Source organism: Cervus elaphus, chromosome 2 (assembly GCF_910594005.1).
Source record: "Cervus elaphus chromosome 2, mCerEla1.1, whole genome shotgun sequence".
Lineage (NCBI taxonomy): Eukaryota > Metazoa > Chordata > Mammalia > Artiodactyla > Cervidae > Cervus > Cervus elaphus.
In genome coordinates, this window is record NC_057816.1 from 47,598,254 (window position 1) to 47,621,061 (window position 22,808).

At 41.6% G+C, this 22,808-nt stretch overlaps 1 protein-coding gene across 1 annotated transcript in view; it reads right to left on the reverse strand.

Moving 5' to 3' along the window:
- The window catches only part of LOC122706538 (translation initiation factor IF-2-like), an 84,562-nt gene that overhangs the window by 25,199 nt on the left and 36,555 nt on the right, over nt 1–22,808 (reverse strand). Inside the window, exon 5 of the mRNA XM_043921790.1 lies at nt 10,720–10,797. The gene's annotated coding sequence lies outside the window, so the exon portion shown is untranslated. The remainder of the gene's footprint in view (nt 1–10,719; nt 10,798–22,808) is intronic.

Sequence of the window (22,808 nt, forward strand, 5' to 3'; positions counted from 1 at the left end):
GAGGGAACTGAAGCCAGGGTCCTATCCCCACAGCGGGGCGACTGTCTGAGTCAGAGGAGAAACATGTTAGGCCAAGAGTGAAACAGCTGATCTGTGGCAGCATAAATGGAATCAGAATCAGACAGTCCTTGCCGCAGCCATGCATACCCCAGACAGGGACTCTGGTCTCCTGGAAGGCACAGTGGCTGGGAGCTGGAGTTTAGGGACTGTGAAGCAACCCCAGGGCCAGGGCGGCTGTTGACTGTGGAGAGATGGATCCAGGGGATGTGAGGGAGGAGATCATGGTGGGAAATGCCTGTGGAGGAAAGCCAGGCACCGTGGAAGCAAGGTGATACTGCTGAGTCCCGTGTAGGGGGTGGAGCATCACCATGGCCTCTCTCCCCACAGCCAGCATCTGCAGGGGAACAATAGAGAGGCTGGCCCATCAAACGCCTGATGCGCCCATCTACAGAGTAGGACCCCACCCCGGGGGCCCCTTTATGTGCCTGATGCACCAAACAGCTGAGAAAGACCCCAGGCAAGGGAGCCCTCTAAGTGCCTGAACGGGCAGAGCTACAGAGAAAGACTGGCCAAAGAGGCCTTCTGATCGCCAGCTACGAGAGGCTGGAAAAAAGACTCTGATAGAGCCATAACTCCTGCAGCGGAGGCAATCCGTGTCCCTGCACACTTGGCGTCGCCAGGGTCCCCGCAAGCCAAGCAGCTGCACCACCTTCATGCTCAATCCTCACAGGGGCAGAGCTGCCACAGGCAAAAGAAGTCTTTTGTGCATGCATGCAAGGTCGCATCAGTCCTGTCCAATGCTTCACAGCCCTGTGGGCTGTGGCCTGCCAGGCTTCTCTGTCAGGGGGCTCTCCAGGCAAGAACACTGGAGCGTACTGTCCAATACTGGCTGCCATACCCTCTGGAGCACTCTATTTCCTGCTGCCCTCACTGCCACCAACCCCCTGAGTACCGGGTGCTGCCAGAACCCCTCTCTGTGTCGATGGAACATATAAAGGCCACTGACAGCTCCCACAAAAGAAAATGCACTAGCTCTGATAGCTGTGGACACTGGAGGCAAGAACACACAGGAGAAGGACCCGATTAGACTCTGAGCTGCCCCCACAGCAGGTCCAGAGACCAGCACAGTGTTGGAGGGCGTCCTAGGGAGGTGAGGTGGACTGTGACTCCCAGCGAGGGAAAGGACTCTGACAGCCGTAACTCAGAAAAGCATTTATTATTCTTATGTTTTGACATGTTCTATAGATTCTTTTGGATTTTTTTTTTCTCTTTTTTCCCTCCTCTGTTGTAGTTGTCAATTTTATTGGCACTGTGAAATCTAATTAAGCTTTTGAGCTTTTTTTTCTAAGTCATATTTTTTATTGTTGGTATAAACCTCTGCCTCTACATTGGGCTTTTACAGTTCTGTGGATTTATCCTTTTTTTTTTTCAATCTTCTTCCTTTTTTTCCCCTTTTTTTAATTTTAATTTTTTAAACCTATTTTATTTTTTCTACATTTATTCCTTTGTTTGCTTTTCCTACTGTTCTTTACCCCTTGGAGTTAATCTTTAATGTATATAAGTCTTATTTATCTACCTCTGTTTAACTTTGCATATCTATTCTTTTTTTCTTTTCTTTCTTTCCTTTCCTCTCAACAAATTTGTTAGTTTTGTTTTTATCACTTTATTTCCCACATGGCACCTTGCTTCAGTTTTGTTTTCCAGTTTGTGCTTTAGTTAGTTTTTTTCTTAACTGGTAAATATAATTTTTGATTTCCTTTGTTCACCAGGTCAATCTATTGTACTTTACTTTTGTTAGACTGTTTTGATTTGTTGATAGGTTTATATGTATATGCATATATTCCATTATTTTAATTATTGTTCCCTGATTTTGTAACTGCCATTTGCCTGGGGTTCACCTTTAGTTTCTTGTTTTAGGTTATTTGTTTTACTCTCACTTAATGCCATAACAAACCACTTGTGGAATCTTGTTCCTGACCAGAGATCAAGCCCTGAGCCCTTGGAGTGGGAGCACTGACTCCAAGATCCTAAACTACCAGAGAACTAACCCCAGGGAGTATCAAATAGTGAGAACCCACACAAAGGAAACCACTTGAATACAAGACCGGGCATCACCCAACCACCAGTAGCACCCTATGCAGGACGCCTCATCTAAACAACAAACAAAACAAAAATACAAACCCAATCATCAGCAGACAGGAGTACCACCTCACTCAGCCTTGCCAATCAGAGGAAAAACAAACAAAACCTCAGCACAAATCTCACCCTATACGGAGCTTACACAAACCACCGGACCAACCTTAGGAGGGCAGAAACCAAAAGGAAGAAAGAATTCAACCTTGAAGCCTGGGAAAAGGAGACCTCAAACACAGTAAGTTAAAAAAAAAAGAGATGAAAAAACAATTAAAAGGCAAAGAAATACTACACAGATGAAGGAACAAACTGGAAACACAGACGTCCAAACAAATGAAGAGGAAACAGGCAAGCTACCCGAAAAAGAATCCAGAGTGATGATAGCAAAGATGATCAAAAACCTGGAAAACAAAATGGAGAAAATGCAACAACCAATTAACAAAGACACAGAAGAATTACAGAATAAGCATACAGAGACAAACAACACAATTACTGACATTAAAAATACTCTAGAAGGACTCAACAGCAGAATATCTGAAGCAGAAGAATGAATCAGTGAGCTGGAAGATAAAATGGTGGAAATAACTTCTGAAGAGCAGAATAAAGTAAAAAGAATGAAAAGAACTGAGGATAGTCTCTGAGACCCCTGAGACAATATCAAACAAACCAACATTCAAATTATAGGAGTCCCAGAAGAAGAAGAGAAAAAGAAAGGGTATGAGAAAATTTTTGAAGTGATTATAGTTGAAAATTTCCCCAACATGGAAAAGGAAATAGTCAATCAAGTCCAAGAGGCGCAGAGTCCCATACAGGATAAACCCAAGGAGAAACATGCCAAGACACATACTAATCAAACTAACAGACTAAACACAAAGGAAGAATACTAAAAGCAGCAAGGAAGAAGCAACAAGTAACATACAAGGGAAACTCCATACAATTAACAGCTGATCTTTCAGCAGAAACTCTGCAGGCCAGAAGGGAATGGTAGTATATATTTAAAGTGATGAAAGGGGAAAATCTACAACCAAGATTACTGTACCCAGCAAGGATCTCATTCAAAATTGAGGGAGAAATAGAAAGCTTTTCAGACAAGCAGAAGTTAAGAGAATTCAGTACCACCAAACCAGCTTTACAACAAATGTTAAAGAGACTTATATAGTCAAGAAACACAAGAGAAGAAAGAAGATCTACAAAATCAATGCCAAACAATTAAGAAAATGGCAAGAGGAAAAAAAAATTATATGTATGTATATATCAATAATTACTTTAAATGTAAATGGATTCAATTCTCCAACCAAAAGACACAGACTGGCTGAAGGGATACAAAAACAAGACCCATATATATGCTGTCTACAAGAAACCCACTTCAGACCTCAAGACACATATAGACTGTAAGTGAGAGGATGGAAAAATATATTCCATGCAAATAGGAAGTAAAAGAAAGCTTGAGTAGCAATCCTCATATCAGAAAAAATAGACCTTAAAATAAAGAATATTACAAGAAATAAGGAAGGACACTCATAATGATCAAGGGATCAATCCAAGAGGAACACAAAACACTTGTAAATATCTATGCACACAACATAGGAGCACCTCAATACATAAGACAAATACTAACAGACATAAAAGGAGAAATTGACAGTAACAAAAAAAAAGTAGGAGACTTTGGTAGGAGACACCATGAGACACCACTCACACCAATGGACAGATCATCAAAACAGAAAATTAATAAGGAAACACAAGTCTTAAATGATACATTAGATGAGGTGGATCTCACTGATATCTTTAGGACATTCCATCAAAATGCAGAATACACCTTCTCAAGTGCACATGGAACATTCTTCAGGATAGACCACATTTTGGATCACAAATCAAACCTCAGTAAGCTGAAGAAAACTGAAATTGCATCAGGCATCTCTCCAACCACACTGAGACTAGACATCAACTACAAGAAAAAACTGTGAGAAACAGAAACACGTGGAGTTTAAACAGCACATTTCTCAATAACCAACAGGTTACTGAAGAAATCAAAAGGGAAATAAAAAAACTTCTAGAAACAAATGACAATGAAAGCATGGCAACTCAAAACCTATAGGATGCAGCAAAAGCTGTTCTAAGAGGGAAGTTTATAGCAATACAGTCCTACCTCAAGAAACAAGAAAAACATGGAACAGAAAACCTAACTTTATACCTAAAACAACTGGAAAAAGAAGAAGAAAAGCCCCCAAAATTAGTAGAAGGAAAGAAATCATAAAGATCCAAGCAGAAAGAAATGAAAAAGAAATGAAAGGAACAATACTAAAGATTAATAAATAAACAAAATTGACAAGCCTTTAGTCAGACTCATCAAGAAAAAGAGAAGAACCAATTCAACAAAATTAGAAACGGAGAGGTTACAACAGACAATGCCAAAATAAAAAGATAATAGACTATTATGAATCACTATATGGAAATAAAATGGATAACCTGGAAGAAATGGACAGATTCTTAGAAAAGTTCAATCTTCCAAGACTGAACCAGGAAGAAATAGAAATTATGAAAAACCCAATTATAAGCACTGAAATTAAAGCTGTGATCAAAAATCTCCCAAAAAACAAAAGCCCAGGACCAAATAGCTTCACAGGACAATTCTATCAAACATTTAGAGAAGAGCTAATGCCTATCCTTCTAAAACTCTTTCAAAAAATTGCAGGTAAAGGAACTTCCAAACTCATTCTATGAGGCCACATCACCCTGATACCAAAACCATACAGAAACAACACAAAAAAAGAAAATTACAGGCCAATATCACTGATGAACATAGATGCAAAAATCCTCAAGAAAATTTTAGCAAACAGAATTCAGCAACACATCAAAAAGCTGATACACCATGATCAAGTTGGGTTTATTCCAGGCATGCAAGGATTCTTCAATAAATGGAAATCAATCAATTTGATATACCATATTAACAAACTGAAAGATGAAAACCATATGATCATCTCAATAGATGCAAAAAAGCCTCTAACAAAATTCAGCACCCATTTATGATTAAAACTCTTCAAAAAATGGGCATAGAAGGAAACTACCTCAACATAGTAAAGGTCATATATAATAAGCCTACAGCAAAGATTATTCTCAATGGTGAAAAACTGAAAGCATTCCCCCTAAGATCAGGAACAAGACAAGGGTGTCCACTTTCACCACTATTATTCAACATAGTTCTGGAATTCCTAGCTAAAGCAATCAGAGAAGAAAAAGATAGAAAAGGAATCCAGATCAGAAAAGAACTAAAGCTCTCACTGTTTGCAGATGACATGATACTGTACATAGAAAACCCTAAAGATACTATCAGAAAATTACTAGAACTAATCAGTGAATTTAGCAAAGTTGCAGGATACAAAATCAATACACAGAAATCACTTGCATTTCTGTATACTAACAATGAAAAATCAGAAAGAGAAATTAAGTAATCAATCCCATTCACCATTGCAACAAAAATAATTAAATATCTAGGAATAAACTTACCTAAGGAGACAAAAGAACTGTACCCAAAAAATTATAAGATACTAATGAAAGAAATCAAAGATGACATAAACAAATGGAGAGATATTCCATGTTCCTGGGTAGGAAGAAACAATATTGTGAAAATGATTATACTACCAAATGCAATCTACAGATTCAGTGTGATCCCTATGAAATTACCAATGGCATTTTTCACAGAATTAGAACAAACAATTTCACAATTCATATGGAAACACAAAAGACCCTGAATAGCCAAAGCCATCTTGAGAAAGAAGAATGGAGTTGGAGGAATCAACCTTCCTGGCTTCAGATTATACTACAAAGCTACAGTCATCAAGACAGTATAGTACTGGCACAAAAACAGAAATACAGACCAACGGAGCAAGATAGAAAGCTCAGAAATAAACCCATGCACCTCTGGGTACCTTATTTTTGACAAAGGAGGCAAGAATATACAATGGGGCAAAGATAGCCTCTTCAAGAAATGGTGCTGGGAAAACTGGACAGCTACATGTAAAAGAATGAAATTAGAACACTTCCTAACACCATACACAAAGATAAACTCAAAATGGATTAAAGATCTAAATGTAAGACCAGAAACTATAAAACTCTTAGAAGAAAACATAGGCAGAACACTTGATGAGATAAATCAAAGCAAGATCCTCTATGACCCACCTCCTAGAGTAACAGAAATAAAAACAAAAGTAAACAAGTGGGAACTGATTAAACCTAAAAGCTTTTGCACAGCAAAGGACACTATAGGCAAGGGGAAAAGACAACCCTCAGAATGGGAGAAAATAATAGCAAATGAAGCAACTGACAAAGGATTAATTTTCAAAATACACAAGCAGCTCATACACCTCCATACCAGAAAAACAAACAACCCAATCAAAAAATGGGTAAAAAAACCTAAACAGACATTTCTTCAAAGACGACATACAGATGACTAACAAACACATGAAAAGATGCTCAATATCACTCATTATTAGAGAAATGCAAATCAAAACTACAATGAGATATCACCTCACACCACACAAAAAACGTACATCTGGTCAAAGCTATGATTTTTCCAGTAGTCATGTATGGATATGAGAGCTGGACTATAAAGAAAGCTGAGCACCAAAGAATTGATGCTTTTGAACTGTGGTGTTGGAGAAGACTCTTGAGAGTCCCTTGGACTGCAAGGCAATCAAACCAGTCAATAGTAAAGGAAATCAGAACTGCATATTCATTGGAAGGACTGATCCTGAAGCTGAAACTCCAATACTTTGGCCACCTGATGTATAGAACTAACTCATTTGAAAAGACCCTGATGCTGGGTCTTTTCCCAGCATTGATTGAAGTCAGAAGGTAAAGGGGAAGACTGGGGATGAGATGGTTGGATGGCATCACCGACATGATGGACATGAGTTTGAGTAAATTCCGAGGGTTGGTGATGGACAAGGAGGCCTGGCGTGCTGCAGTCCATGGGGTGACAAAGAGTCAGACACGACTGAGCGACTGAACTGAACTGATCACCTGACACTGGTCAGAATGGCCTTCATCAAAAAGTCTACAAACAACAAATGCTGGAGAGGGTGTGGAGGAAAGGGAATGCTACTGCACTGTTGGTGGGAATGTCAATTGATACAGCCACTATGGAAGACAGTATGGAGATTCCTTAAAAAAACTAGGAATAACACCATCATATGACCCAGCAATCCCACTCCTAGCCATATACCCTGAGGAAACCAAAATTGAAAAAGAAACATGTATCCTATTGTTCATTGCAGCACTGTTTACAATAGCTAGAACATGGAAGCAACCTAGATGTCCATCGACAGATGAATGGATAAAGAAGTGTGGTACACATACACAATGGAACATTACTCAGCCATAAAAAGGAACGCATTTGAGTCTGTTCTGGTGAGGTGGATGAACCTAGAACTGATTATACAGAGTGAAATGAGTCAGAAAGAAAAGAAAGAAATATCGTATTGTAACGCATATATATGGAATCTAGAAAAATGGTACTGAAGAATTTATTTGCAGGGTAGGAAAGGAGAAACAGACATAGAGAATAGAATTATGGACATGGCTCCCAGGGGAGGAGAGGGTGAGATGTATGGAAAGAGTAACATGGAAACTTACATTACCATATGTAAAATAGATAGCCAACGGGAATTTGCTGTGTATCTCAGGAAACTCAAACAGGGGCTCTGTATCAGCCTAGAGGGGTGGGATGGGGAGGGATATGGGAGGGGGGTTCAAAAGGGAGGGGATATATGTATACCTGTGGCTGATTCATGTTGAGGTTTGACAGAAAACAGCAAAATTCTGTAAAGCAATTATTCTTCAATTAAAAAATAAACAAAAATTTTTAAAAAAGATACAAAAAGAGCCGTGAAGCACACAGGATGGAGTAATGGAAGCCTGGGGCAGATCTCACAAATGATCATTCCCGCCCTTCTCTCCGGGTGCTCATATGTCCACCTCTGTGCCAGCTCAAGGTGGGATGCACCTCACGGGGAGCTCATGTGGCCAAACTCAGCCAGGACATGTGCAAGCTGCTTCTAAGATGACCTTAAGTAAAGCAGACACCAGCTTTGGGGCTAAGAAAACAGTTCTGTTAACAATTAAATGCAATTTGCATCATAGCGCAATGAGAAGTAAAACATGTGTGTGTGCTAAGTCACTTCAGTCATGTCCAACTCTTTGTGACTCTATGAACTGTAGCTCGCCAGGTTCTTCTGTCCATGGGATTCTCCAAGCAAGAATACTGGAGTGGGTTGCCATGCCCTCTTCCAGGGGATTTTCCTGACACAGGGATCAAACCCAGGTCTCTCACATTGCAGGCAAACTCTTCACCATCTGACCCTCCAGGGAAGCCCAAAATGAAGTATACAGCCTGGTATTTTTTTCAATTACAATTATTGTAACAGGTGTGCTGATTTCCTGACATTGATGTTTTCAAGGAATCCAGGCAGAAGGGTCTCAGTATCTCGCCCTGTGTCCTGACAGTTACATTGCTGGGGGTACTGCCCTGTTTGGGGGATCCCAAATAGAACCTCCCCAGGGAAACGTCAATCTAGGTGGTACAGACGCAGAAGAAGGTCTCACAAGAAAAAGCCCAGAGTAGATGGCCTGTTTTTGGGAGACAATGACTCTGAATTTGGCCTGTCTTAAGGAAACAATGACTCTGAGCTTGCATCCTGCTCTGAAGTTAATATGTCTTCTTCGGGACCAGCACCTGGTTTCCTATCAGGATGGATCTATTCTTCCAGTTTTGCCACCAAGGGACAAATCAAAATGCCATTCGACATTCTGCTTTCCAATTAAAAGTTGAGCCATTTCTTTAAAAAAAAAAACACACATTTAACTAAATAATCGCACACGGCAATAAAGCACTGTGCTCTCCCACCTTGATGCACAGTCCCATTTGCAGTTATTTAGAGTGGAGGCAGGAAGATTGTTACAGACAGCCAGATTAAGCTGCCCCAATCCCTGCTAGTGTCTTTCTGTGCTCCGAGAGTAAGACAGTGCAGCATTCATGTAAACTAACTCAGTATCCTGTGTTTAAATAAGCCCAAACAAAAAATAAAACTCACAAGACTGGAAGCTCTCGGGAAGAAGAGATCTACTTTTTTAAGAAAGTGGCCTGGCTGGGGGTAGAGGAAACACCAGACACATCTCTGGTCAACAGGTCAAGGCTCCCACCCGAGAGGACACTGGAGTGAGTGAAAAGGGCCCCCAGCTTTGTGACAGAAGCGGCTTCCAAGGAGAACGAGCAAGATGGTGCCAGGGAGAGAAAAACCAGACACTGTTCACACTGGCAATGGGCCTCACATGGAATATCTAGTACTCTGAGTTTCCAGGAATGGGAAGTTACTATTTGCCCCTGCCTATTTCCTAGGATTGGTGGGAGAAGGAACTCTGGTGGTGAGTATAGAAGCACTTTCTGAAAGGGGAAGAACTCATCAAATGTAGCAGAAAACTGCTGGTTACTGGCAGGTGACTGGAATGAGTCCTCTTAAGAGGATGGTGACCACCAAAACAGATAAAATAAGTAAGGAACATATTTGGGATATTCAGCAGGTTCAGTAAAAGCAGGTGAGAAAAGGAATCTACTGACAATAATTTAAAGCAAAAAAAAAAAAAAAAGGTTTGGAGCAGGGAGGTGGGCTCAGATGCAACTCTCTGTTGATTGAGGCAGTCTGGAGGATCATATGGATGAATAGATGGGTGGGTGGGTGGAGGAGGGGTCTGCCATCCAGCAGACAAGAGGGCCACAGACAGAGCATGACCAAACCCCACCTCGTGCAATCCCATTCAACACCACCTACAGAGAGGCAGATTCGGGTGGGGAGCCATGCTTCCAAGGTCACTGGTTCCCGGACCTGCCTGTCACCTCGCTTCCCCTCAAGCTTCTGGATCACAGCTCTTAATGTGGAACCAAACTGCCCATGAAAAATAAAAACTAGATATGAAAGCTTTGCTTCATTTCCCCAACAGCCAAAACACAAAAAGCAACTAGAGATTAAAAATCTCAGTGCTCAAAGAATAAAATCAATTTGAGAAGGATTTGTAGTAGAGGCCCTATAAGGGTGGAACGGTGGAAGTATTAGTGAATCTACACATGAGGTGAGCACTGCTCATTCGATAAATGTTCATGGAGGCAGCTTCTATGTCTGAGGCTCAGTTCAGATACATCGTAAGGAAGTGACTGGGGGAAACACGCAAACAGGTAACTATAGTCAGCATGGAAGTGCTACGACGGGGTGAGGGTCACAGAAAGCAGCCCCCACATTCCACACGGCTGCGGGAGGACAGAGAGGAGGGCCACAGAGTGGCCCCCGGGATACAGGTCAGTAAGGAGAACGCGGTACAGTGGGGGTTCAAAGGCAGGAGAAACCACACCAGCCAGAGAGGAAAGCCCTCGTTTCTGAGGCGGGAGCCGCTGGTGAAGGCAAACTAGGGCGTGGCCAGGCAGAGGAAGGTAAAATATTACACATAGAGCTGGGTATGTCTAAGAAGCAACAGGGACCCTCCAAACATGGGTTTCCCTCTTAAGAGGACTTTAGCAGACACAAATTTGCTTCTATTTACCTTTTCTTCAACTTCCAAGAACTGCTGCTTCAGTAGTGTCAGCAAACTGACTTCCCGGAAAGGTGCCTTGGATTATTCCTGTTGAGAAATCAGAAGAGGTGTAATAGGTTTGGTGGGATTGCTTTCTGCAGACCTCCTGTGACTCCTCCACCAAGTCCCTGCTGAGAGGGCGGTCAGGTGGCTCCCCTCCCCCCGCTGCTCCTCACCAGCCCTCACCCGGCCCACCCCTCCCTCCAGCACACCAGGCAGGATCCCAGGCCCCAGCCGGAGGAGCCTGCCTCCCCAGCCCCCAGCACGGTGGTCAGGCTGTTCCCTGCATTCCTGAGGTTCCTGCAACAGACCCTCTGCTGACTTAAGCTGGAAGGAGAGCATTTCTTTTCCTTGCAACCAAAAGTTACTTATTTAAAACAATGAGATCCAGGGTTGGGACTAAAAAAAAGAACACAAGTAGAGGGTGATGAGATAGACTTCTGAAACAAAGCCTCAGGAAAAATAAAAGATAGAGACAGTGACCTGGGCCTCTCAACTACTGTCCCATAATATCTAAGAGGAGAGGAAGACAGAGAGGTGTGAAACCCAGAGAGGAGACCCAGCAAATAAGTCATAAAATCTCGGCGGTATTCAATACTAAGACGGGAGACCCAGACACTGGGGAAAGAGGGCTCCTGATATGGGTATTACCCATAACAAAACAAAAAAGAATTTCAGTAAAAATACAAAGGTGAGAGACTCTGAAAGTGTCTACAGCACATGAGGAATAATTGAGTAACCATACAATGCCTATCAATGCTACAATGAGAAGTGAAATAATTTAAAGATAAGTTTTGATGTACTGTGCTGTCCTATTTTGGTCTTAATAAACATTTTATTTACTCATGGTTGGTGGGTCAACAATTAGTGCTGGGCTCAGTGGGGTGGTTTTTCTTCTGGTCTTGCCTTGTTTACCCATGTGGCTGCAGGCATCTGTGGCTCAGCTGAGCCAGATGGTAGACCAGCTGACTCAGTTCACATACTAGTGACTGGTACTAGTTATTCATGCTGTCTAGAGTCTATTTTAGTAAATGCAAACATTTTTCTCCCCTAAGATCTTGAAAGATTTATGCCGACCATCCCCTTGACCTGATTTTCCAATGGTTTCTCAGTGGGTCAACCATGAAATCACCTACTGTAGGGCTTCAGGACTCTAATCCCTTCTAATCCCTCTTCTAGGGAGTAAGATTTCCATGAAATTTAAAGATAAGGGCTATGAAAGGGAGGGCTGGGAGGCAGGACTAGAAAGTAGATGGTTTTTCAGGGGGTCTGAACGCCAAGTTAAATTGCATGCATGCTCACTCAGTCATGTCTGACTCTTTGCAACCCCATGAACTGTAACCCACCAAGCTCATCTGTCCATGGGATTTCCCAGGCAAGAACACTGGAGTGGGTTGCCAATTCTTACTCCAGGGGATCTGCCTAACCCAAGGATTGAACCAGCATCTCCTGCAGTGGCAGGCACATTCTTTACCACAGTACCACTTGGGAAGCCCCAAGTTAAGTTGGATGGACTTTATTCAAGCAGCTTAAGAGTTAAGATGACTGTAGGCTGATCCAATATTGTCTGAGAGATAATTACCACTCTGAAAATGTAGAATGTTAAAATTGGGCTACGGAGGGAAAATACGACCCAAAGCACAAAGACGAAAGCAGTCAGCTGGAAATTAAGTCAACAGTAGCCATGATCTTTACCCTTGACCGGGTACTTTGCCTGCTGTTGTTGGCTCATTAGCTGCAGCAAGGGCTTCATGAGCATCTCCTGGCTTCGGGCCTTCTAGGCAGCTTGGTGCTCCAGGGGCTCACTGGAGCATCAGCATTCACCCTGTGGGGTACAGAACAGCAACAGGGACACCAGCTGGCCTGCAAAGCAGGCTGAAGGGCAGCGATTCTGTCTGCTCACCCCAGACCTGGCCCCCAGGAAGCCAGCATCCATCCCCATCTGTCCGTTCCAAGCAGCAGAGGCACCTGCTCTAATCTCAGCCCTACCTTCTCGTCTCTAGGCTTGTTTCCTTATCCACAAAACCGGAGAGGGAGACAGGACTCATGACCCTCAGAGGGCGGTCTGCAGACCAGACCTCTCTGCTGCTGGTTCACAACAAGCCAAGTACAGAAATTAAGAGCAGTTCAAAAGCTTTTAGTGCTTATGACACTGCTACACAGCCAAGCACATGATCAGGGAGACTGTCTTGCTGAACAGAGCACAGACTTTTGTATGAGTTTCCTGCAAATGCCATAAAAAAAAATCACCACAAACTGAGCAGCATAGCACAACAGAAATTTATCCTCTCACAGTTCTGGGGGCCAGAAGCTGAAATCAAGGTGTTGGCGAGGCCACATGCCCTCTAGACTCTAGGGGAGAGCCCGTTCCTGGCCTCTTTCAGCTGCTGGTGACTGCTGGCATTCCTTGGCTTGTGGCCGCACCAGTCTTTTCTTTCAGTGCCTTCTCATGTGTACACGTGTGTGTGTGTGCGTCTGTGTGCATGTGTGTAAAATCACTCTCTTCCTTTCTAAGGACACTTGTGGTCACATTTAGGACCCACCTAGATATAACCCAATATTCCCAGGTGTTGCAGTGGTAAAGAATCCATCTGCCAAAGCAGGAGACACAAGAGACACAGGTTTAATTCCTAGGTCGGGAAGATCCTCTAGAAAAGGAAATGGCAACCCACTCCAGTACTCTTGCCTGGAAAATTCCACCAACAGAGGAAGCCTGGTGGGCTACAGTTCATGGGGTCGCAAAGAATCAGACATGACTGAGCACACAGTCACACACCCAGATAACCCAAGATGTGTGTGTGTGTGTGTGTGTGTGTGTGTGTGTGTATTAGTTGCTCAGTTATGTCTAACTCTGCAACCCCATGAACTGCAGTCCACCAGCCTCCTCTGTCCACGGAATTCTCCAGGCAACAAGACTGGAGTGGGTTGCCATTCCCTTCTCCAGGGGATCTTCCCGACCCAGGGATCAAACCTGGGTCTCCTGCACTGGCAGGCAGATTCTTTACCATCTGAGCCACCAGGAAAGCCTCAACCCAAGATGACCTCATCTCCAATCCTTATCTGAATTACATCTACAAAGATTTTTTTTCCAAATAAGGTCAGATGACCCAGACACATCTTTGGGGCCACCACACAGCCCACGCACCTCAATTGGTTCAGATACTGTGGAATTCGTGTGTGACCAGTTGTTACATGGTGTGCACTGTACACTCATACTAGTTCACAACTGGAAGAGAAAACCACTGCCCTGACTTTTGCTCTGCTGGGACCCTGGCTCCTCCGCTACAGCCCAGGAGCCCGGGTGAGATCAGCCTGGAACCACCAGGAAAGGAAAGGAGGCTGACAGGAGGTCGGGGCGTGGGGGCAGGACCCCTCACCAGCAGGCAGTGCAGGGGCCACTCTTCTCTACCCCCCTCCTGCCCTCAAACGGCTTTAGCCGTGAAGGGATTAAATTCATCATCTGTTGCTGTTGCTGTTGTTCAAGGGTGCCTCCCTCATCCCATCCATGCTCAGAATTTTCAATGTCCGAGTTTGAGAACAGAAACAAAACTGTTTGATTAGAATCCTTGTGTCCATAGCACTGTCCTACTAGTAACATTTGCTCCCCAGCAACATCCTGCCCTATAACTTTAAAAACACTCAGATCCAGGCTTCATAACAGGATGGAAGAGGCACCTGGAAATCTGACAAAGCAAGGATTTCATTTCTCATTAGAAGCTTGCTTGCCTTGCAGGAGCATTCCTTGTCAAAGAAACTACAGTTCTGAGTCCTTTTCCATGTCACATTTCAGCCTTAAAGGGCAGACCATGTCAAAACACGTGAGGATGTTTAAATAACAACACTCAATCCAGGTATGGCCATAGCAAAGTGGCTACTCTCATCATTCAACTAGGAGTATGAGAGGCAAAATCTTTCTGGAAGTAATTTGGCAAATTCTTATTAAATGGTTTAAAACTGTATACACCCTCTGATATTATAAATCCATTTTCAGAACTCTAGCCTAGGAAATGAATCTGAAATGGGGACAAAACTTAATGCTCAAGGGTATCCACAGCAATGTTTTACATGAGATTAAAAAAACTGGAAATAAAGTTAATAGTCAACGAAAGAAAATGACTAGACAAATTATGGTAGATTTGTCAATAAAGTCTTATGCCATGAAAAGGACATTTTACAAAGAATTTCTAATAAAAATACCAACTACAATAGCAACAGCTAATCCTTATATGGGTCAAACACTGTCCTAAGTTTATCAGGTGCTTTACAAACATTAACCCTCTTAATCCTCAGCTTGCTAATGTTATTATTCCTGGTTTACAGATCAGAAAATGGAGGCACCAATAGTTAAGACACTTGCTCAAGATCACCCTGCTAGTAAGAGACCACACCCACCCAGTCTGGCTCAAAAGTCTATGCTCTTGAATCCTCTGACAGTCTGAACAATGGTCCCCAAAGGTAACAGGTCCTAACTCTGGAACCTGTAAATGCTACCTTGAGTAGATATGGCACCTCTGCCAGTGAAGAATCTTAAGATAGAGAGACATCCTTGATCATCAGGTGGGCCCTAGATGCCCTCCCAAATGCTCTCACAAGAGGCAGAGGGAGATTTCACACACACTCACACACACAGACACACACAGAGACACACACACATAGACACACACAGACACACACACTCACACACACAGACACAGACACACACAGAGATAGACACACACAGACACACACACTCACACAGACACAGACACACACACTGAGACACACACACACACACACACAGACAGACACACAGACACACACACACACACACACACAGGAAAGGCAGATGCAAACAGAGGCAGGCGTTGGAGAGATGGGGCCACCCGCCAGGATCGCCCACAGGCACCAGAAACCAAGGGTCGAGGGGTGCACTCCCCCCACGAGCCTCCAGGGGGCGCACCCTCCCCAGGCCCGGCTCAGACTTCTCGCCTCCAGAACTGACGGAATCCATTTCCATGGTCTTAAGACATCCAGTTTGTGGAAATCTGCAGCCAGAGGAAACTAATATAAGTTCCCATGCTGTAGTGCTCTCAATGCAAGATAAAATATGCTAAATGGAAAAAGGAGAAATCAAAATTTATACACAATGATCTTAATTATGCACATAAAATGCATGCAAATACAACAAAACGTTTTGTAGTGATTATCTTTGAATACTAGAAATTATGGGTAATTTTCAGAATTATGCCTTTTGATATTTTTCCAAATTTCTACAATTAATGTGATTCTTTTACAAAGAAATGGAAAAAAAAAACATTTTTTTAATTAGCAACTCATGATACTTCTGCAACTCTAACTCAATCACAAAAATGAAAAATCAAGAAAACTCCCTGAGGATTTTCCTAATTCGGTCTCAGAGCAACATCTAAAGAAACCAACCACCTGGGTGCATTTCATCTTCTAAAAGACTTTAGCCAAACTTCAGCCTCTCTAAAACCTACCAGTTTTCAGAGTCTGGCAGGACCATGATGTGGCTGAAGAAGTTTCAGGCTTGGAAAGAAGAGGATAGTCTGAGTGGGTGCATGTTTTCCTATCTACCCATCCACACGAGGTGGTGGGGAGAGGGGAGCACTGGGAGAAGTCTGCATGTTCCCAGAGCCCATCCAGCCCAAACTGGCATGGGCCACATGCCAAGAACCAAAAGGACTGGTTACTAAAAATGGAATGTTTGCCTTCTCTGTGGGTGACTTCACAGAGCAAAACATCACACTAAACATGGGCTTAATCTTAACTGAAGTCCGGACTCTGAGCCCATTCTGTTGCAAAACCCTCCTGCTATCATCTGTCCAGGAAGTCAGAGGACCAAAGGCCAATTTCACTGTATCAACATCATATCCTTTGATTAAATACTTTCATATCAAGAGTGTATTAAGATCTTCTCCCAGTGTATGGACAGAACTGGATCAGTGCAGAAAAGAGGGCGTGCTTCACATTTTGTTTTGCATAGCAGAGAAGGTTGAAGAGTCACTGGTTCCCTACAACACAGGCCAGGTCAGAGCCGAGGGTGTGAAACACAAGTACAGGGCTTTAATCAGCCCACCCTGTACAGCGGAGCAAGCTCAGGCACTGGGTTGATGGGGTCACAGTGTGCTTTATCCTTTAGTCTCTGAGCACATGTATTCACTCACTGTTCAGCCAATCCACATACACGAACCTACTACATGCCAGGCTCTAAGAGGAAGTTGGCTCACATGTCTAAAGGCCCAGTCTCCAACATGCCATCCCCTCTGATGACACGGTCAGGTGAGGCCCCATCATTACTGAGCCTCTCCATCATCCTTCTGGATCCCAATAATGCCAGCAGCAGCAGAATGCAGACAGGGACGCCTGAACAGGCCTAGGGGAGGTTTAGGAAGGAGAAAAACAAAACGCAAACGCTGTAGCGCTATGGACCATCCACCCTCTGTTCCACATATATGCTGTATGCTATATATGCTATATATGCTGTCTGCAAGAGACCCACCTCAAAACAAGGGACACATACAGACTAAAAGTGAAGGGCTGGAAAAAAATATTTCACGCAAACGGAGACCAAAGGAAAGCAGGAGTCGCAATACTCATATCAGATAAAATAGACTTTAAAATAAAGGCTGTGAAAAGAGACAAAGAAGGACACTACATAATGATCAAAGGATCAATCCAAGAAGAAGATATAACAATTATAAATATATATGTACCCAACATAGGAGCACCGCAATATGTAAGGCAAATGCTAACGAGTATGAAAGAGGAAATTAATAGTAACACAGTAATAGTGGGAGACTTTAATACCCCACTCACAACTATGGATAGATCAACTAAACAGAAAATTAACAGGGAAATACAAACTTTAAATGACACAATGGACCAGCTAGACCTAGTTGATATCTATAGGACATTTCACCCCAAAACAATCAATTTCACCTTTTTCTCAAGTGCACACGGAACATTCTCCAGAATAGATCACATCCTGGGCCATAAATCTAGGCTTGGTAAATTCAAAAAATTGAAATCAGTCCAGTCATCTTTTCTGACCACAGTGCAGTAAGATTAGATCTCAATTACAGGAAAAAAACTATTAAAAATTCAAAACATGTGGAGGCTAAATAACACACTTCTGAATAACCAATAAATCATAGAAGAAACTTAACAAGAAATCAAAATATGCATAGAAATGAATGAAAATGAAAACACAACAACCCAAAACCTATGGGACACTGTAAAAGCAGTGCTAAGGGGAAGGTTCATAGCAATACAGGCTTACCTCAAGAAACAAGAAAAAAGTCAAATAAATAACCTAACTCTACACTAGAGAAGGAAGAAATGAAGAACCCCAGGGTTAGTAGAAGGAAAGAAATCTTAAAAATTAGGGCAGAAATAAATGCAATAGAAACTAAAGAGACCATAGCAAAAATCGACAAAGCTAAAAGCTGGTTTTTTGAAAAGGTAAATAAAATTGACAAACCGTTAGCCAGACTCATCAAGAAACAAAGGGAGAAGAACCAAATCAACAAAATTAGAAATGAAAATGGAGAGATCACAACAGACAACACTGAAATACAAAGGATCAAAAGAGGCTACCACCAGCAGCTCTATGCCAATAAAATGGACAACTTGGAAGAAATGGACAAGTTCTTAGAAAAGTATAACTTTCCAAAACTGAACCAGGAAGAAATAGAAGATCTTAACAGACCCATCACAAGCAAGGAAATCGAAACTGTAATCAGAAATCTTCCAGCAAACAAAAGCCCAGGACCAGATGGCTTCACAGCTGAATTCTACCAAAGATTTAGAGAAGAGCTAACACCTATCTTACTCAAACTCTTCCAGAAAATTGCAGAAGAAGGCAAACTTCTAAACTCATTCTATGAGGCCATCATCACCCTAATTCCAAAACCAGACAAGGATGCCACAAAAACAGAAAACTACAGGCCAATATCACTGATGAACATAGATGCACAAATCCTTAACAAAATTCTAGCAAACAGAATCCAACAACATATTAAAAAGATCATACATCATGACCAAGTGGGCTTTATCCCAGGAATGCAAGGATTCTTTCATATCTGCAAATCAATCAATGTAATACACCACATTAACAAACTGAAAGATAAAAACCATATGATTATCTCAAATGATGAAGAAAAAGCCTTTGACAAAATCCAACATCCATTTACAATAAAAGCTCTCCAGAAAGCAGGAATAGATGGGACATACCTCAACATAATAAAAGCTATATATGACAAACCCACAGCAAACATTATCCTCAATGGTGAAAAACTGAAAGCATTTCCCCTGAAATCAGGAACAAGACAAGGGTGTCCACTCTCACCACTACAATTCAACATAGTTTTGGAAGTGTTGGCCACAGCAATCAGAGCAGAAAAAGAAATAAAAGGAATCAAGAAAGGAAAAGAAGAAGTACAACGCTCACTGTTTGCAGACAACATGATCCTTTACATAGAAAACCCTAAAGACTCTACCAGAAAATTACTAGAGCTAATCAATGAATATAGTAAAGTTGCAGGATATAAAATTAACACACAGAAATCCCTTGCATTCCTATACACGAACAATGAGAAAAAAGAAAGAGAAATTAAGGAAACAATACCATTCAACATTGCAACAAAAAGAATAAAATGCTTAGGAGTATATCTACCTAAAGAAACAAAAGACCTATATATAGAAAACTATAAAACACTGATGAAAGAAATCAAAGAGGACACAAACAGATGGAGAAATATGCCGTGTTCATGGATTGGAAGAATCAATATTGTCAAAATGGCTATTCTACCCAAAGCAATCAATACATTCAATGCAATCCCTATCAAGCTACCAATGGTATTTTTCACAGAATTAGAACAAATAATTTCACAATTTTTCACAAATTTCAACAAATTTGTATGGAAATACAAAAAAAACTCAAATAGCCAAAGCAATCTTGAGAAAGAAGAATGGAACTGAAGGAATCAACCTGCCTGACTTCAGGCTCTACTACAAAGCCACAGTCATCAAGACAGTATGGTACTGGCACAAAGACAGAAATATAGATCAGTGGAACAGAATAGAAAGCCCAGAGATAAATCCACGTACCTATGGACACCTTATCTTCGACAAAGGAGGCAAGGATATACGATGGAAAAAAGACAACCTCTTTAACAAGTGGTGCTGGGAAAACTGGTCAACCATTTGTAAAAGAATGAAACTAGAACACTTTCTAACACCATACACAAAAATAAACTCAAAATGGATTAAAGATCTAAATGTAAGACCAGAAGATATAAAACTCCTAGAGGAGAACATAAGCAAAACACTCTCAGACATAAATCACAGCAAGATCCTCTATGACCCACCTCCCAGAATATTGGAAATAAAAGCAAAAATAAACAAATGGGACCTAATGAAACTTAAAAACTTTTCACAACAAAGGAAACTATAAGCAAGGTGAAAAGACAGCCCTCAGATTGGGAGAAAATAATAGCAAATGAAGAAACAAAGGATTAATCTCAAAAATATACAAGCAACTCCTGCACCTCAATTCCAGAAAAATAAATGACCCAATCAAAAAATGGGCCAAAGAACTAAACAGACATTTCTCCAAAGAAGACATACAGATGGCTAACAAACACATGAAAAGATGCTCAACATCACTCATCATCAGAGATATGCAAATCAAAACCAAAATGAGGTACCATTACACACCAGTCAGGATGGCAACTATCCAAAAGTCTCCAAGTAATAAATGCTGGAGAGGGTGTGGAGAAAAGGGAACCCTCTTACACTGTTGGTGGGAATGCAAACTAGTACAGCCGCTATGGAGAACAGTGTGGAGATTTCTTAAAAAACTGGAAATAGAACTGCCATATGACCCAGCAATCCTACTCCTGGGCATACATACCGAGGAAACCAGATCTGAAAGAGACACGTGCACCCCAATGTTCATTGCAGCACTGTTTACAATTGCCAGGACATGGAAGCAACCTAGATGGCCATCAGCAGATGAATGGATAAGAAAGCTATCGTACATATACACAATGGAATATTACTCAGCCATTAAAAAGAATACATTTAAATCAGTTCTAATGAGATGAATGAACTGGAGCCCATTATACAGAGTGAAGTAAGCCAGAAAGATAAAGACCAATACAGTATACTAACGCATATATATGGTATTTTAAAAGATGGTAATAATAACCCTATATGCAAGACAGAAAAAGAGACACAGATGTATAGAACAGACTTTTGGACTCTGTGGGAGAAGGTGAGGGTGAGATTATCTGAGAGAATAGCATTGAAACAAGTATATTATCAAGTGTGAAACAGATCACCAGCCCAGGTTGGATGCATGAGACAAGTGCTCAGGGCTGGTGCACTGGGAAGACCCAGAGGGATGGGATGGGGAGGGAGGTGGGAGGCAGGGATCAGGATGGGGAACACATGTAAATCCATGGCTGATTCATGTCAATGTATGGCAAAAACCACTACAATATTGTAAAGTAATTAGCCTCCAACTAATAAAAATAAATGAAAAAATAATAATAAAATAAAAAAAGAAATTTCCAAAATGTCCCAAAAAGCAAAACAAATGTGCCACACACTGGCAACTATTTACATAGCATTTACATTATGTTTATGACTATTTGGGCTTCCCTGATGGCTCAGATGGTAAAGAATCCTCCTGCAGTGCAGGAGACCTGGGTTCGATCCCTGGGTTGGGAAGATCCCCTGGAAGAGAGCATAGCAACCCACCCAGTACTCTTGCCTGGAAAATTCCATGGACAGAAGAGCCTGGCGGGCCACAGTCCATCAGGTCGCAAAGAGTTGGACATGACTGAGCAACCAAGCACACATATGACTATTTACACAGGATCTGCAGATGATTTAGAGTATATGGGAAGGTACTATACATAATCTATAGATTTAAAGTATATGGGAAGACGTGCACAGGTTTTATGCAAATAGTAAATCATTTTATGCAAGAAACTTGAGCATCTTAGGATTCTGGTATCTGCAGGAGTCCTGGGACCAATCTCCCAGGGGTACCAAGAGATAATTGTACCTTCCAACATACCATCAACATAACACTTGTAATTTGCAGGGATCAGTTGATGATAGTTCAATCTCCCACTTGACCATCTACTCCACACAAGTAGTGTATTAATATTTTCTCAAAGTATTTTTTCTTTTTGCCAGCCATTGAATGCCTAAATCTACCAGTGTCTAGCCTTAAGAAGTACTAACTAAATACAAGGTATAAATTAATGCATGAATAAACACACATAATCAATTTACTAATCTGTAAAAACTGGAAAAGGCAGTTTATACAATTATTTCCTAAAGAAAATTCCAAGGAACCTAATCCTGTGAGACATGCCAAGAAAAGAAGGTTCATGTGTTATTCAACTGGTGAGAAATAGTACGTTTTGTAGCCTCCCATCCCGCTTAAAAATTCACAGTGCACATCATACAATGAAGAATACAGGAAAGCCTTCAATTAAACACTTTGTGAACTTCCCAAATCAACTTAACCACAGACGCCCTTTCATGCTTAACACTTGCTGATATAAGAGAACCAACATTCTAAGAAAACCCTGGGAAAATACTAACCCAATTCTTTGTTTGTTCAAAACACATTTATTAAACCCTGGAAACAATAATAATATAAGGGTGATGAAGACAGGCAACATTAAACAAGTTAATATTTAATAGGCATGGTACTTGGTGCTCTCACCGCCTAAGATAAATGTGAAACCTGGTTCACGGTCTACTGTATACTGGAAGAGAACCATGAACACGTGATGAGGAGAACCAGTTTTAACTGAAGTGACAGAGACATGCACATATATGCACATATAGCTACATACATGTATATATGTATGAGTGTGTGTATTTGCATACACACATAGGAAGGGAGAGGGTTTTCTAGACAGATGAGAAGCAAGAGAGTCCAATGTGTGCAGAGGTTTTATGCACACATTGTTCTTATCCAGTGGTTTCCAAAATATGGTCCAAGACCCTCTCTGGGGGTGCTGCCAGGTCAA